The sequence below is a fragment of the Rutidosis leptorrhynchoides genome, chromosome 6 (assembly GCF_046630445.1).
Source record: "Rutidosis leptorrhynchoides isolate AG116_Rl617_1_P2 chromosome 6, CSIRO_AGI_Rlap_v1, whole genome shotgun sequence".
Lineage (NCBI taxonomy): Eukaryota > Viridiplantae > Streptophyta > Magnoliopsida > Asterales > Asteraceae > Rutidosis > Rutidosis leptorrhynchoides.
In genome coordinates, this window is record NC_092338.1 from 445,176,833 (window position 1) to 445,194,356 (window position 17,524).

The window sequence follows — 17,524 nt, forward strand, 5'->3', positions numbered from 1 at the left end:
ATGTGAACCACGGAGCCAGTGACATCATGGTACGTGTATTGTAGTGCGAACCACGGATCTGGTAGCACTAAGGTACGTTTGTTGTAGTGTGAACCACGGAGGCGGTAGCATTATAGCACGAGTGTTGAGGTGTGAACCACGGAGCCGGTATCGCCTCAACGAGAGTATGACTCGAGTTGTGATGTGAACCACGGAGCCGGTAGCATCATGACAATGTGTATGGTGTGAACCACGGAGCCGGTAGCACCATGACGCGCGTATGGTTAACCATATAGTTTGTGTATGATTCGTAGTATAGCATAATATATTATTTGGTGAATATGCTATCGGTTATGCTAGTTGGGGTATTTGGAGGTGAATAGCTTATACTTGGAGTTTGTATGCTAATTGATATTGCTAGCGAATATGCGGTGTGTGTGTGTGTGTGTAAGTGTATGCAAGTAGGTATATTATATATGTATGTGTATAACTATTGCACTCACTAAGCGTTTTGCTTACCCTCTCGTTGTTTACCTCTTTAGGCTCCGGCGTGGATAAGGGCAAAGGTATCCGTTTGGATTAGTGGCTCTCGGGGGATTAGCTTTTGGAAGTTCGACCAAGATATGGGTAGTTTAAACCCCAAACACCATGCTCTAAGTGTCGTTTGGAAATTAAACTTTTGTGGTCGAAACTTGTATTTAGTATGAAATTTGTAATTCGGGACGATGTGGGCTCGGAGTCATAAAACGTGATTTGTTGTAAAAATATGCTTAGAATACTTAACTTAATGTTGTATGACGATCGGTTAAATTTAAAAGGGTTGGGAAACGTGTTTTACGAACGTGCTTAAGAGGGAAGTGGACATGCCACTTTGGAGCGCCGCTCCACAATGGGGCGCGCCACTCCGTTTGTTGAATCTGGACTGTTTTAAAAAAAATTAAGTTTTTTCGGTTGGATAACGGGTTGGGTCATTACACGGTTTTTCAACGCGCATTTCCGGGGAGCGATTTTGACGTTCAATTTGGACTCCTATTTTCGTCACGTGTGTTCGACGCAAGTTTTTGACACAAGTTTTCTACGCGCGTTTTCGGCGTGTGTATTTGTGTGTGTGTTCGGAATAAATACATCAAATAATACAAACAAGAAAATTTGACTAGCCCGACCCAATCGAATGGGGTCTTGACCCAACCGAAACCGGGTGTTGACCCAACCCACCCCAGGTCTCAATGGTGACTTTAGGTAAACAGATACGGGGTCCTGTGACACCACTAGTTTTTCGAAATTTATCACAAAATTTTTATTAATTTTGTATAGGACACCACTAAATATAATAATGGGACCCCATAAATTTTTAAAGATTATAGTTTAATGGTTTGGACTACTAAAGTGTTTGAAATTAGTCCACTTATGATTTTATAGTACGAGCCATTGAATATATTAGATATAAAATAAACGGACCTTTGTCAAATTCCTATTCTAATTCTTTTTTATTTCCTTCTATATCACAATTTCTTATACATGTTTTATTGTGAGTACTCATAGTGAATTTATTATATGGTTGCAAGTAAGATTTATGTGTAATGGTAAATACATTTTTAATAGTTACTGTATTTTTTTTAAAAGAAAAAAGAAATAGTTATTGTATATGAATCTCTAATCTCATCACTCATAACTACCTAACTATTGAACATGTGTTAAAATACTATTGTAAAATTTCTACTATATAGGTCATTGCTACTTTAAAATTGCTAATGTGAAACTGCTACTGTATATGCCATTAATTTGTGACAACCCGGAAATTTCTGACCAAATTTAAACTTGACCTTTATATGTTTCTGACACGATAAGCAAAGTCTGTAATGTTGAAATCTCAAAAACTTTGAACTGTGTTCATGTAATCAATTATCCTTCGACTGCTCTTGATGATTCATGAACAATTATGTGTAAATAGATATGTATGAATATAAACATATGTGTGATTATTAAATTGAGAGATATTAATAAAACATTAAACGGTTTGATTGATATAAAAATAAGTTATGAAATATATTATATGACTTAAAAACGTTAACAAAGTGTTAGATGTATAATACTATACATGAACGTATTGATTTCAATATATGTTTAATATATTTATCGACAGAATTAAAAGGTAATATCAAACGATTTAATTAACGGATATATTATTATAAGTCTCGATTGTGAGGTCCACGTTGATTTGAAAAATCTTTCCTTTTTAACAATATTCGGAAGAAATGGTAAAGTGATCTTCTAGTGAGAACAAAGTGTCAATTAACGAAGGTTAGACAAAAGTTAGTGGAGAATTGTATTTCATAATATTCGATTGATCTATTTTCAAACGTGCGGAAATGCTTTTTGATTCAATAGAATTTGATTATTAAAATGTTTTGTTTAAATAACATAATTTGAATATATACAATAGGATATTAAGTATTAGAATTAAATATATATAACTTGCAATGTATAATTGAAAACGTGTTTATATATATTTCAAAACAATATATATATATATATATATATATATATATATATATATATATATATATATATATATATATATATATATATATATATATATATATATATATATATATATATAAATATATGTATATATATATATATATATATGTATATATATATATATGTATATATATGTGTGTATATATATATATATATATATATATATATATAAAAGTTTATATGATAAATTGAAATAATAAAATACAAATAAATCAATTGAGTTAATTATGTAAAATAATACACAAGATAAAAAGTTGTTATTAGAAATGAAGCTATATATAAATATATATAATTTCTATGTATAAATTGTAATATATATAAAATGTATAAATAATAGTTATTCAAAAAAAAAGTTATTATATAATATATTATATGATTATTAAAAATTACATAAGTAATAATATATATATATATATATATATATATATATATATATATATATATATATATAACAAATTAAAATATAATTGTTATAATAATATTATTACTATATATATAACAAATTAAAATATAATTGTTATAATAATATTATTACTTTCATTATTATTATTAAAATAAATATTAGTATTAATAATATTATGAAATAAATATGAAATTTGATATATATAAATTATTATATTATTATTACTATTAATATTAATATTATAATTAATAATATTAATATTATTATAAGTAGTGTTAATAATAGCATTATTAATAATATTATTGTTATCATTTTTATTATGATTGTTATTAAATTTATCAAAATTTTCATTTTTGTTATTTATAATATTACCATATTATTATTATTATTATTGTTATTATCTTTGTTAATATATTTATCATTGTTATTAATATCATTTTTATTAATAGTATTATTTGATAATATTATTATTAATTATATTATTATTATTATTAGTATTTGAATTATTATTAATATATTTATATTTATTAATTATTAATATTAATAAAAAAAATTATAATAATCATTCAGATTCCAATCCAATTACAGATCACTTTCAACCTTTACAATTTTTGTTTCTTAATAATTATCGATATCAAATTCGTACCAATCAGATTATATTTCATTGTCTGTTTATTCAATTTTCCTCCTAATTGATTTTTCCTGTCTGAATTCTATTACCCGTCGACATCAATCATCAATACAAACAAAAACTGATCAAATCATCTCGACTGACTTCAAATGTTCGAATACCATCTATATATGATGCTACTCAGTAATGCAATTTGAAAATAAAACAGAAAATAAGAAAACAGGTCGATAAAGCTCTGTTCTTAAACTCTTTTTACAAAAGCTTTAATTCGAAATTAAATTCAAAATCTATAAATGCTGTTCTGTTAGGAATAATCTAGTCAAACTATCTGGAAAGTTTCAGCCTTCAATTCTTTGAATCGAGTACGAATTTTGAGGTCAAAGTTTCAAACTAAAAAGTCAACCAAATTGTTCATGGTAAAATTCTGTAGTGACCCGAACTTTTCCATGTTTATATATATTAAATGAAATTGTTATTTACATGATTAAGTGTTTCCAACATGTTAAGCAATCAAACTTGTGAAGACTTGATTAATTAAAATAGGTTTCATATAGACAATTGACCACCCAAGTTGACCGGTGATTCACGAACGTTAAAACTTGTAAAAAATATATGATGACATATATATGGTTATATATATATTTAACATGATATTATGATAAGTAAACATATCATTAAGTATATTAACAATGAACTCCAAATGTAAAAACAAGACTACTAACTTAATGATTTTGAAACGAGACATATATGTAACGATTATCGTTGTAACGACATTTAATGTATATATATCATATTAAGAGATATTCGTACATCATAATATCATGATAATATAATGATTTAAAATCTCTTTTGATATTATAAACATTGGGTTAACAACATTTAACAAGATCGTTAACCTAAAGGTTTCAAAACAACACTTACATGTAACGACTAACGATGACTTAACGACTCAGTTAAAATGTATATACATGTAGTGTTTTAATATGTATTCATACACTTTTGAAAGACTTCAAGACACTTAGCAAAATACTTCTACTTAACAAAAATTCTTACAATTACATCCTCGTTCAGTTTCATCAACAATTCTACTCGTATGCACCTGTATTCGTACTCGTACAATACACAGCTTTTAGATGTATGTACTATTGGTATATACACTCCAATGATCAGCTCTTAGCAGCCCATGTGAGTCACCTAACACATGTGGGAACCATCATTTGGTAACTAGCATGAAATATCTCATAAAATTACAAAAATATGAGTAATCATTCATGACTTATTTACATGAAAACAAAATTACATATCCTTTATATCTAATCCATACACCAACGACCAAAAACACCTACAAACACTTTAATTCTTCAATTTTATTCATCTAATTGATCTCTCTCAAGTTCTATCTTCACGTTCTAAGTGTTCTTCATAAATTCCAAAAGTTCTAGTTTCATAAAATCAAGAATACTTTCAAGTTTGCTAGCTCACTTCCAATCTTGTAAGGTGATCATCCAACCTCAAGAAATCTTTGTTTCTTACAGTAGGTTATCATTCTAATACAAGGTAATAATCATATTCAAACTTTGGTTCAATTTCTATAACTATAACAATCTTATTTCAAGTGATGATCTTACTTGAACTTGTTTTCGTGTCATGATTCTGCTTCAAGAACTTCGAGCCATCCAAGGATCCGTTGAAGCTAGATCCATTTTTCTATTTTCCAGTAGGTTTATACAAGGAACTTAAGGTAGTAATGATGTTCATAACATCATTCGATTCATACATAAAAAGCTATCATATTCGAAGTGGTAAACTAGTAATCACTAGAACATAGTTTAGTTAATTCTAAACTTGTTCACAAATAAAGTTAATCCTTCTAACTACACTTTTAAAATCAAATATACACATGATCTATATCTATATGATATGCTAACTTAATGATTTAAAACCCGGAAACACGATAAACACCATAAAACCGGATTTACGCCGTCGTAGTTACAACCGGGGGCTGTTTTGGTTTGGATAATTAAAACTATGAAAAACTTTGATTTAAAAGCTATACTTCTGGGAAAAGGATTTTTCTTATGAACATGAAACCATATCCAAAAATCATGGTTAAACTCAAAGTGAAAGTATGTTTTTCAAAACAGTCATCAAGATGTCGTTCTTTCGACGGAAATGACTACCTCTTTCAAAAACGACTTGTAACTTGTATTTCCGACTATAAACCTATACCTTTTCTGTTTAGTTTCATAAATTCAAGTTCAATACGAAACCGTGGCCGCTTAAATCACTCAAAACGGATTAGAAACGAATAAATGGCAAGCAAAACAAAATTGGTAAAAACTACTCATTTTAGCTACGTGAAAATTGGTAACAAATCTATTCCAACCATAACTTAATCAACTTGTATTGTATATTAAGTAATCTTGAGATACCATAGACACGTATACAATGTTTCGACCTATCATGTCGACACATCTATATATATTTCAGAACAACCATAGACACTCTATATGTGAATGTTGGAGTTAGCTATACAGGGTTGAGGTTGATTCCAAAATATATATAGTTTGAGTTGTGATCAATACTGAGATACGTATACACTGGGTCGTGGATTGATTCAAGATAATATTTATCGATTTATTTCTGTACATCTAACTGTGGACAACTAGTTGTAGGTTACTAACGAGGACAGCTGACTTAATAAACTTAAAACATCAAAATGTATTAAAAGTTTTGTAAATATATTTTGAACATACTTTGATATATATGTATATATTTTTATAGGTTTGTGAATCAACCAGTGGCCAAGTCTTACTTCCCGACGAAGTAAAAATCTGTGAAAGTGAGTTATAGTCCCACTTTTAAAATCTAATATTTTTGGGATGAGAATACATGCAGGTTTTATAAATGATTTACAAAATAGACACAAGTACGTGAAACTACATTCTATGGTTGAATTATCGAAATCGAATATGCCCCTTTTTATTAAGTCTGGTAATCTAAGAATTAGGGAACAGACACCCTAATTGACACGAATCCTAAAGATAGATCTATTGGGCCTAACAAACCCCATCCAAAGTACCGGATGCTTTAGTACTTCGAATTTTATATCATATCCGAAGGGTGTCCCGGAATGATGGGGATATTCTTATATATGCATCTTGTTAATGTCGGTTACCAGGTGTTCACCATATGAATGATTTTTATCTCTATGTATGGGATGTGTATTGAAATATGAAATCTTGTGGTCTATTGTTACGATTTGATATATATATAGGTTAAACCTATAACTCACTAACATTTTTTGTTGATGTTTAAAGCATGTTTATTCTCAGGTGAATACTAAGAGCTTCCGCTGTTGCATACTAAAATAAGGACAAGATTTGGAGTCCATGTTTGTATGATATTGTGTAAAAACTGCATTCAAGAAACTGATTTCGATGTAACATATTTGTACTGTAAACCATTATGTAATGGTCGTGTGTAAACAGGATATTTTAGATTATCATTATTTGATAATCTACGTAAAGCTTTTTAAATCTTTATTTATGAAATAAAGGTTATGGTTTGTTTTAAAAATGAATGCAGTCTTTGAAAAACGTCTCATATAGAGGTCAAAACTTCGCAACGAAATCAATTAATATGGAACGTTTTTAATCAATAAGAACGGGACATTTCAAATTCGAACTTGTTTTTATGTTTTCAGTTTAATTGATGATCCAGAAACTTTTTAAGGATCATTTAGAATATATTTCATGTAGGAATTACTATCTAAAACAGTCTTAAATTCAGAATCAAGATTTGAATTTATAGTGTTCTTGGTTCAAATATTCAAAAACTAGAATTCGAATTCAATTGTAAAAAGTAATAAAGTAGTGTTGTTAGAAAACATCCACTTAAAAATGTTATGCAAAATTTGAAGTTCCAACTCTTTATATTAATCATGAAATTTTGAGTCAAAGTTCAAAAATAAAAAGTCAACAGGATCTTTAAAATTCGAATTCATAATCTAGAGGTTATTTCCAGTTAAATTGATGATCTCCGAAGTTTTTATGAATGATTTAATATATATTTCATGTAGTAATCATAGGCTATAAGTGCTCGAATTTTAAAATCAAATTTTGGAGTTCTTCTTCCTCGTTAAGTTCTGATGCTGTATTTTTTTTATTTTATTTTTCCACCTGTTCTGTCATTTAAAATCACACAAAACCGGTCATTGAAATTCAATTTCAAGTCATAAATCAAAACTCGTATTTAGCTGTGTTGATTGAGGAGGTTCCAGTTGTATTGATTAAGGTGAAGAAGAAGAGAAAAATAGACAGACAGGTTATATGTTTATTCATGTGGGTTTAAATCAGGAAAACAGAAATAGTTCAATGGTTAAGGGTGTTTGCGAGTTTGCGGGAGGTCGCGGGTTCGAGCCTGGTTCGGGCCATTTTTTTTAGAAAAACTTTGAGAGGTAGTTTCCTTATCAATTTTTTTATTATTCTTATTGTGATTATTACTAGTATTATAATAATAATAATAATTATTATTATTATTATTATTATTATTATTATTATTATTATTATTATTATTATTATTATTATTATTATTATTATTATTATTATTATTATTATTATTATTATTATTATTATTATTATTATTATTATTATTATTATTGTTGTTGTTGTTATTATTATCTGATAATTGTTATTACCCATAATGTTTTAGAAGTATCATTATCATTGATCAAATTAAGAGTATTATCATTATCGTTATTATTAGTATAAGTATTATAATTACAATTAGGATTATTATTATTATTATTGTTATTATTAATATTATTATCCTTATTAGTAATATTATTAAGTAGTTTTATTATTAATATTATCATTAGTAATAAGATTGCTATTATTGTTATTATTTTTAAGTATTAGGTATTATTATCAAAAATATTATTTTCATTATCATTATTGTAACACCGTACTTTCTTTTTTTTAAATAACACAGCGGAAGTCTTAATTACAAAACGTTCCCTTACGAACCAACATAAACATAACTATTACATTTCATACATAAATACATTGTTATCAAAACCGGTGTTACGTTAATATCCGATTTCATACAGACCACATCAGAGTTCTAGACTTGTCGAACACAGCCCAACACGCCCATCTTCTCCCATGTCCACAAAAGCAAAGACCTACAACCTGCAAGGGGGAAGGTGGAGGGGTTAGCACGAAGCTAAGTGAATGGACTAATCTAACAGCTAAAGCATACAGGTACAATCACTAGAACACGCAGCAACAAATTAATCAGACAGTTAATCACATAACCACTAGAATCATGCAGAAACATAGCAATACAAATACTGTATCATATAATAGCCACCAATCAATTAAATCCAAAGACCACCAAAGCATAAACACATCTTCAGCAACGGTCAATCCAAAGCAACCGTGATAGCTACTAGCAATGGTCAATCAAAAGCAACCATCTGGGTAATCCAAAGCAACCCATTGAGAGACTCGGCGGCCTGGCCAGGCCAACGACCCCAGTTGATCAGTCTAGAGTCTATCGAAAACTCATAACTCTGTATCATTAGTATAAGTCTTCCACACGCGACGGACGCGTGATTCCGACTTATATTAATCATACAACATCAATGAACCCAACCTGATCAGAAGCAAGGTTGATCTCTCCCGACCTGATCAGAAGCAAGGTCGGTCTAAATAACACGCGAGGCCACAGTCCACAATACTATACAACATAATACAAATCATAGAAACTAGGTCAACGGCCTAGTTCATGTCACTATATGCCTTAACGGCTAGATTAACCCACTCACCGAAAACCAGCACAAGAAGTACTCAGAGGTCTTATATTTCTGAGTCTTCACTTCTCCTGATCACCTGGAAACATCATAAACAAAGTCAGTATAGTGTTCTAATCAATAATATAATTGATAAATACTATAAACTAGGTCATATTATCATATATTCCTCATATTATAAGTCTACAACATAAACTTAATCAATAACGACCCTAAACGAGTACAAAACAAGACATACACAAAAAAATCCCTTCTTCTGACCAAAATAAACTTTGATAAAGATTCTTAAAATTTTACCATTGGAAAGGATTTTTCATTACGATTCCATCGATACTTGATTCATCAAAAACGGAGTTACGGTTTGAAAGTTATGACCAAAACAAGTTTTCCACAAAGCTGACTAGTGCTCACACGTGTGACTGAGACATCACACGTACAAGTGGCTCATCAACCGCGTGGTTGACCATCAAAAGTGTGGTCACACGTACGGTTGATCTGTCAAAAGTGTGGGTGCTGAAAATCAGTTTCAGCACGCTGTTTTCACGTTTTTTGACCCAAAATCATGATTTTTGCTCAATCTGATCATGAAACTACTTCAAAAACATCATATAACAACTATAGAACATATACCTAACAACAATTAACACTAACAAACACAATTCATCAAGATTCAAGCATCAAAATCGCACTTTTACTCAAGAACACAAAAACCCAATTAACAACAAGATTAAATCAAGAATCTGTGAATTACATACCTTGTGTTGATCACGAAATCACTAGGAATCTGAATCTACAACTTGTTTCAGTTAATTTAGACAGATCAAAGGCTAGGGTTTATGAGCTCAAGTGTGTGTTTATGTGTGATAATTCCCAATGAAGAAATGGGAAGCTTCCAGGCTTCCCTAGACATATATGGGTTTTAAAACCCACTTCCCATATCACACGGGTATTTATCAGTTATCTATTATCTTTCGTACTTCGTTAGGCGGCCCTAACGGAGTCCAAATTAAATAAACAAACCTGTTCTGTAACCCTTGTCACGAACTGGTCTCAACTAAACAACCAAATAATTATAAACATATAATTATTAAAATCACTAATTATGCCATACTCAAGGGTACAATGGTCATTTCATCTAGGCCCAAAACGCGGGTGTTACAATTATTATTAAACTTTTCGTTTTAGTTAAAAACTACTGTTATTATCATTATTATTATTATAAGTATTATTATTGTTATTAATATCATTATTATTATTACAAATATATTAATATAAAGTTTTAATACATAATATGATATTTCTAAACATCAATATAAGGTATTTATAATAAATGACATATCATATACTTCAAATCTGATATATACATAAATTTTAAGTATTTAAAAATATATAAATGAATATAGTTAATAAATTATTAATATAAGAAGTATATTAATAATATAAATATAAAAACTGGTTAATTGTCATCATGTGTTAATATATATATATATATATATATATATATATATATATATATATATATATATATATATATATATATATATATATATATATATATATATATATATATATATATAAATGATATAGGTTCGTGAATCCGAGGCCAACCTTGCATTTGTCAATGCCGTCATATGTATTTTTACTACGAAATACAGTATTGTGAGTTTCATTATTCCCTTTTTATATATATTTTGGGCTGAGAATACATGAGCTGCTTTTATAAATATTTTACAAAATAGACACAAGTAATCGAAACTACATTCTATGGTTGGATTATCGAATCGAATATGCCCCTTTTTAGTCTGGTAATCTAAGAATTAGGGAACATACACCCTAATTGACGCAAATCCTAAAGATAGATCTATTGGGCCCAACAAGCCCCATCCAAAGTACCGGATGCTTTAGTACTTCGAAATTATCATGTCCGAAGGTTGTCCCGGAATGATGGGGATATTGTATATGCATCTAGTTAAGGTCGATTACCAGGTGTTCAATCCATATGAATAATTTTTATCTCTATGTATGAGATGTATATTTATGAGAAATGGAAATTAAAATCTTGTGGTCTATTAAAAATGATGGAAATGAATATTGATTATAAACTAATGAACTCACCGACCTTTTAGTTGACACTTTAAAGCATGTTTATTCTTAGGATTGAAAGAAATCTTCCACTGTGCATTTGCTCATTTTAAAGATATTACTTGGAGTCATTCATGGCATATTTCAAAAGACGTTGCATTCAAGTAGTTGAGTTCAATAAAGATTATGATTAAGTAAATGACAGATTAGGTCATTTATAATTGGATATTATGAAATGGTATGCATGCCTGTCAACTTTTGATGTAATGAAAGTTTGTCTTTTAAAACGAATGCAATGTTGTAAAATGTATCATATAGAGATCAAATACCTCGCAATGTAACCATATGTTATTGTATTCGTCCTTATGGATTAGGACGGGTCTCTACATAATTTATACTGTATATGAACAGCCTTATATTTTACGAGTATTATTCAATTCTTATGTCTGTGTTTTGGGCCCGATCCGACCCGGCCCGATTTGACCCGATACACTCAATATTTTGTGCAAAAATGTTATCGAATAAATTTTAGGGACCCCATTGGATTTTAATCCTAGAATTGCCACTGCCAGGTCTCAAACCGTTTTAATTCTGACCCATGACCTATTTCGACCTAAACTGTGATAAACCGGAAAATTTTGACTTATTTAAACCAATTATATATATGATTTAATATTTAAGCAATGCATTTTGACAAGTTTTAAAACTTTTGTAAATGAGTTATATATAACGGTTGACCACCTTGTTTGTCCGACGATTCACGAACGTCATAACTTGTGATAATTATATAATTGTGTATGTGTGTGTATATATATATATATATATATATATATACACACACACGAAAACATGCGAATAATATTTATATACGAAATGATAAAAAATTACTAGTGAATGATACAATTTCAAATTAAAAATTTTACGTATATAATCGTTTTATTTTTATGATGTATTTTTTTAAATTTTTAAGAAGACACGATGTTAAATCAAAGATGTACAAGTTGTAAAGCACAACGTACAACAATGTAACTTAAATAGTTGAATCGAAATTAATTCATTTACTATTCATATGAGTAGTAAATAAAACGAAATTAATTAATTTACTATTCACATGAAAGCGATATGATAGAAATTATTAATTATAAGTTACATAATATACCCCTGAAGTATTTAAGAAATACGACTTTTTAAAATTTTAAAATTCATTCGATTAAATGAATCTTGTGATTTACTGTGGCACGAAATGATCAGCAGACTAGTATGTACACTCTACAATGAACGTATATAGTAATTTTATAAATAAATGGACCTTTTTACAACTAGTTTTATAAAGCTTAAGACCAAAATAAATATATGTATTCAAATATAAAAAGTGGAATTATTTTTATTTATACTTTTACCCGTCAATTATTAGCAACAGAGCACGAAATAATGGTCTGTGAAAAACTGTCGGCATAAACTAACAAAAATGGGGCGGCTAAGATTACACACGTTTGATTCCTTTTATTATTATATTATTACTTTATTATATTATTATATTATTATAATATTATATTTATTATATATATATATATATATATATATATATATATATATATATATATATATATATATATATATATATATCGATCGCAGAAAAACACACACACATAAAATTTACATACTTCGTAAGAATTATTAATATTATTGTTATTAATATTAATCTTAATATTATTATTAATCTCATATAATTATTTATTAGTTATGTATACATAAAATATTACGACGAGGTCATGAGCGAATTAGTTTCAAAACGGATTTTCGCGCGGAATGAAGCTAGGGAAATTATGAGTTATAGCTATGGAGGTTATGGATATTTCTTGGGGGTTATGATCATAAGTCAAAGGTCAACCTAGCGTTTTTCATTTTCGTTGCATCTACGTACTTTCCTGCAATATTGAATCACAATATTGATACATGAGCATTCATATCTTATCTTTTATATATTAATAGTGTATCAATGTCTAGTGCTCGAGTATATATGTTTATGCATGCTTGTTGTAGTGACCCGAACTTTTCCATGTTTATATATATTAATTGAGATTGATATTTACATGATTAAATGTTTCCAACATGTTAAGCAATCAAACTTGTTAAGACTTGATTAATTGAAATATGTTTCATATAGACAATTGACCACCCAAGTTGACCGGTGATTCACGAACGTTAAAACTTGTAAAAACTATATGATGACATATATATGGATATATATATAGTTAACATGATACTATGATAAGTAAACATATCATTAAGTATATTAACAATGAACTACATATGTAAAAACAAGACTACTAACTTAATGATTTTTAAACGAGACATATATGTAACGATTATCGTTGTAAAGACATTTAATGTATATATATCATATTAAGAGATATTCATACATGATAATATCATGATAATATAATAATTTAAAATCTCATTTGATATTATAAACATTGGGTTAACAACATTTAACAAGATCGTTAACCTAAAGGTTTCAAAACAACACTTACATGTAACGACTAACGATGACTTAACGACTCAGTTAAAATGTATATACATGTAGTGTTTTAATATGTATTTATACACTTTTGAAAGACTTCAATACACTTATCAAAATACTTCTACTTAACAAAAATGCTTACAATTACATCCTCGTTCAGTTTCATCAACAATTCTACTCGTATGCACCCGTATTCGTACTCGTACAATACACAGCTTTTAGATGTATGTACTATTGGTATATACACTCCAATGATCAGCTCTTAGCAGCCCATGTGAGTCACCTAACACATGTGGGAACCATCATTTGGCAACTAGCATGAAATATCTCATAAAATTACAAAAATATGAGTAATCATTCATGACTTATTTACATGAAAACAAAATTACATATCCTTTATATCTAATCCATACACCAACGACCAAAAACACCTACAAACACTTTCATTCTTCAATTTTCTTCATCTAATTGATCTCTCTCAAGTTCTATCTTCAAGTTCTAAGTGTTCTTCATAAATTCCAAAAGTTCTAGTTTCATAAAATCAAGAATACTTTCAAGTTTGCTAGCTCACTTCCAATCTTGTAAGGTGATCATCCAACCTCAAGAAATCTTTGTTTCTTACAGTAGGTTATCATTCTAATACAAGGTAATAATCATATTCAAACTTTGGTTCAATTTCTATAACTATAACAATCTTATTTCAAGTGATGATCTTACTTGAACTTGTTTTCGTGTCATGATTCTGCTTCAAGAACTTCGAGCCATCCAAGGATCCATTGAAGCTAGATCCATTTTTCTCTTTTCCAGTAGGTTTATCCAAGGAACTTAAGGTAGTAATGATGTTCATAACATCATTCGATTCATACATATAAAGCTATCTTATTCGAAGGTTTAAACTTGTAATCACTAGAACATAGTTTAGTTAATTCTAAACTTGTTCGCAAACAAAAGTTAATCCTTCTAACTTGACTTTTAAAATCAACTAAACACATGTTCTATATCTATATGATATGCTAACTTAATGATTTAAAACCTGGAAACACGAAAAACACCGTAAAACCGGATTTACGCCGTCGTAGTAACACCGCGGGCTGTTTTGGGTTAGTTAATTAAAAACTATGATAAACTTTGATTTAAAAGTTGTTATTCTGAGAAAATGAGTTTTGTTATGAACATGAAACTATATCCAAAAATTATGGTTAAACTCAAAGTGGAAGTATGTTTTCTAAAATGGTCATCTAGACGTCGTTCTTTCGACTGAAATGACTACCTTTACAAAAACGACTTGTAACTTATTTTTCTGACTATAAACCTATACTTTTTCTGTTTATATTCATAAAATAGAGTTCAATATGAAACCATAGCAATTTGATTCACTCAAAACGGATTTAAAATGAAGAAGTTATGGGTAAAACAAGATTGGATAATTTTTCTCATTTTAGCTACGTGAAAATTGGTAACAAATCTATTCCAACCATAACTTAATCAACTTGTATTGTATATTATGTAATCTTGAGATACCATAGACACGTATACAATGTTTCGACCTATCATTTCGACACATCTATATATATTTCGGAACAACCATAGACACTCTATATGTGAATGTTGGAGTTAGCTATACAGGGTTGAGGTTGATTCCAAAATATATATAGTTTGAGTTGTGATCAATACTGAGATACGTATACACTGGGTCGTGGATTGATTCAAGATAATATTTATCGATTTATTTCTGTACATCTAACTGTGGACAACTAGTTGTAGGTTACTAACGAGGACAGCTGACTTAATAAACTTAAAACATCAAAATATATTAAAAGTGTTGTAAATATATTTTGAACATACTTTGATATATATGTATATATTGTTATAGGTTCGTGAATCAACCAGTGGCCAAGTCTTACTTCCCGACGAAGTAAAAATCTGTGAAAGTGAGTTATAGTCCCACTTTTAAAATCTAATATTTTTGGGATGGGAATACATGCAGGTTTTATAAATGATTTACAAAATAGACACAAGTACGTGAAACTACATTCTATGGTTGAATTATCGAAATTGAATATGCCCCTTTTTATTAAGTCTGGTAATCTAAGAATTAGGGAACAGACACCCTAATTGACGCGAATCCTAAAGATAGATCTATCGGGCCCAACAAGCCCCATCCAAAGTACCGGATGCTTTAGTACTTCGAAATTTATATCATATCCGAAGGGTGTCCCGGAATGATGGGGATATTCTTATATATGCATCTTGTTAATGTCGGTTACCAGGTGTTCACCATATGAATGATTTTTATCTCTATGTATGGGATGTGTATTGAAATATGAAATCTTGTGGTCTATTATTATGATTTGATATATATAGGTTAAACCTATAACTCACCAACATTTTTGTTGACGTTTTAAGCATGTTTATTCTCAGGTGATTATTAAGAGCTTCCGCTATCGCATACTTAAATAAGGACGAGATTTGGAGTCCATGCTTGTATGATATTGTGTAAAAACTGCATTCAAGAAACTTATTTTGTTGTAACATATTTGTATTGTAAACCATTATGTAATGGTCGTGTGTAAACAGGATATTTTAGATTATCATTATTTGATAATCTACGTAAAGCTTTTTAAACCTTTATTGATGAAATAAAGGTTATGGTTTGTTTTAAAATGAATGCAGTCTTTGAAAAACGTCTCATATAGAGGTCAAAACCTCGCAACGAAATCAATTAATATGGAACGTTTTTAATCAATAAGAACGGGACATTTCAGTTGGTATCCGAGCGTTGGTCTTAGAGAACCAGAATTTTTCATTAGTGTGTCTTATCGAGTTTGTTAGGATGCATTAGTGAGTCTGGACTTCGACCGTGTTTACTTGAAAAATGATTGCTTAACAAATTTTGTTGGAAACTATATATTTTTAACATGTGAATATTATGTGATATATTAATCTGTTAACGCGTTTGATATTATGTGATAGATGTCTACCTCTAGAACAAGTCCCATTGACTCACCTAATAATAATGAAGAGTCAAATGTAAATTGGAATGATTCGTGGACTGATTCACAAGTTCCCGAAGAGGAACCGGAAGAAGAGTCGGAATCGGAAGAAGAATCGGAACCGGAAGAAGAATCGGAACCGGATAAAGAAATAGAACCGGTGGGGGAAATAATAAAACGGTTAAGTAAAAGAAAATCCTCAACCAACCGACCAAGGTTAATTATGGTCAATGGTGTTTCCGCCAAGGAAGCAAAATATTGGGAGGATTACCAATTCTCCGATGAATCGGATTCCGACGAGAATTCCGATGATGTTATAGAAATTACCCCAACTGAATTTAAAAAGGCAAAAGAAAATAATAAGGGAAAGGGCATAAAAATAGAGAAATCTAATTCCAACCCCGATGAACTTTATATGTATCGTCAACGCCCGAAGTCCTTAAGTTGTAACAATGACCCGGGAACCTCTAAACCACCAGGTTTTTCTAAACCAATGTGGACAACGATGGCTCGTATTAGGGGAACATCATATATCCCTAGAAACTTGGCAAAACGA